Raw genomic sequence first — 2,500 nt, forward strand, 5'->3', positions numbered from 1 at the left:
CAGACAGTCTGAAGAAGGGTCTCGACCCGAAACGTCACCCATTCCTTCTCTCCAGAGATGCTGCCTGACCCGCTGAGTTACTCCAGCTTTTTGTGTCTATCTTCACACACGCACACACACACACACACACACACACACACACACACACACACACACCCACACACACACACACACACACACACACACACCCACACACATAGACACACACACACACACACACACACACACACACACACACACACACACACACACACACACACACACACACACACACACACACACACACACACACACAGACCCCCACACACGCACACACATACAGACAGACACACACACACACGCAAGCACACACACACACACACACACACACACACACACACACACACACACACACACACACACACACACACACACACACACACACACACACACACACACACACACACACACACACACACACACACACACACACACTCGGTTTCAAGCTTCGACTTTAAATCTTACGCGCTGGTTCCCAATTTGACCCCCATCCGAGAGATTTAATTTGTGTTTTTTTTCGACAAAATTCAGGGGAGTTATCCATGGGACACTGTGCCCCCTTCTCACCGTTATACACCCTTCAGTATTTTAAACAGAGTCGTTGCGTTTTCCCCGCTCCTTCACCAAGGCTACGTGTAAATTGAGCAAGGATTTCACTCGATGGGGCCCTTACTGGAAGCGCTAACGCTGAATCGAGTCTCCCGTTTAACCAGTCGTCGTTTTGCGGGTTGTTTTGCGGGGTTCCTGCGGTTTTGTGAGCGGGGAATCTGCAAATCTTTTCACGCCGATGTGACCCATTCCCCTTCCTTTACGTTTTAAACCAACACCGGGTGTAAAAGTGAAGATAGACACAAAACGCTGGAGTAACGACCCGCTGAGTTACTCCAGCTTTTTTGTATCTATCTTCGGTTTAAACCAGCATCTGTCGTTCCTTCCCACAGACTGGGTGTAAAAAGGGGTTGTGGTTAAGCTGTTTGTTAATCGCGTAAAACGTGCCAAAAAATCAGCCGTTTTACTTTGAGCGCCCGGCGAGTTCTGACCGGCGCTCAGTTGCATTCTTGGTTTTGGTTCACCGAGTTGAAATATCATTTGAAGATTTTGTTTCCAATAAGCATTTTTTTTCCTGCTGGAAAGTGGTTAATAGAGTGGGAGTCGAGTGGTCTTAAGCTCAGATAATTTATTTGCTCAGCAGACAAGCCAGCCCGAGTTTAAACGCTTCCTGGTATAAACGTGTCTAGGCGAAAGTTCTTTAATACTTAAAATCGAGCGAGGGTGTAGAATAAAACTGGGTCGCTGTCATTCTCGTGTGTACCACCTCCAGAAGTTGCTAACTCACAGAATTCGGGGCAAAATCTACAAAGAACGGCGGGACCCGAACCATATATAACTCCAAATGTAACTCAAGCGCACACTATTAACCATATAACAATTACAGCACGGAAACAGGCCATCTCGGCCCTTCTAGTCCGTGCCGAACACTTATTCTCCCCTAGTCCCATCTACCTGCACTCAGACAATAACCCTCCATTCCTTTCCCGTCCATATACCTATCCAATTTATTTTTAAATGATAAAATCGAACCTGCCTCCATCACCTTCACTGGAAGCTCATTCCACACCGCTATTGTCAGAAGAATTCTGACTGAATTGTTGTGAATATGTAACAATTAGCGCGTTGTACACAGCGTAGAGCGCTAGTCTGTCTGAAATCGTGTGAAAATATTATGTCTTTTCCAGACTATTTATATATTTTTTGTTGATTATTTACATTTAATCTCCCACCTATTTGTCCCGTATTAGTGGCATTGGCTTGTAGCGACTTAATTATGCAGTTGTTTTTAGACTGAGCGCCACTCCAAATTATCCATGTCCGATAAAACGCAAAGATTAAACCCTAATTCAAAGGATTAATTTAATTTAAGTTTGTTCCCCTTGTTCATTCATATTACGGTCAGATAGAACTACCCGCCCATTGAGTCTAAATTAGATATAACATCGACAATATTAATTTTCCCAATGTTTCAAACCCTCTCTCATTATAATTTTTTTAAATGTATCATGTTATCTTACTTCTGTTCCCCGACCCACGATTTGTTTTTTAGAAGCCGCCGATATTTTCTGGAGGCCTAGGTACAATATCGAGATATATGGGGCAAACTAGGATGTTTTCAAGAGATAGTTTAATTTAAACATGGATTGGACAGGCTTGATGTAGGAAAAATGTTGGGGGAGTCCAGAACCAGAGGTCACACAGTTTACGAATAAGGGGTCGGCCATTTAGGTCTGAGATTAGGAAAAACTGTTTTCGACCAGAGAGTTGTGAATCTGTGGAATTCTCTGCCACAGAAGGCAGTGGAGGCCAATTCACTGGAGGTTTTCTAAAGAGATTTAGCTCTTTGTGCTAACGGAATCAAGGGATATGGGGAGAAAGCAGGAACTGATTGGGGATGATCAGCCGTGAT

The 2,500-nt window shown here is 44.2% G+C and overlaps 1 protein-coding gene across 1 annotated transcript in view; it reads left to right on the forward strand.

The window, feature by feature from the left end:
- Nucleotides 1-2,500, forward strand: part of LOC129714270 (homeobox protein Meis1-like) — a 233,343-nt gene that overhangs the window by 88,123 nt on the left and 142,720 nt on the right.

The sequence above is a fragment of the Leucoraja erinacea genome, chromosome 38, assembly GCF_028641065.1.
Source record: "Leucoraja erinacea ecotype New England chromosome 38, Leri_hhj_1, whole genome shotgun sequence".
Classification (NCBI taxonomy): domain Eukaryota; kingdom Metazoa; phylum Chordata; class Chondrichthyes; order Rajiformes; family Rajidae; genus Leucoraja; species Leucoraja erinaceus.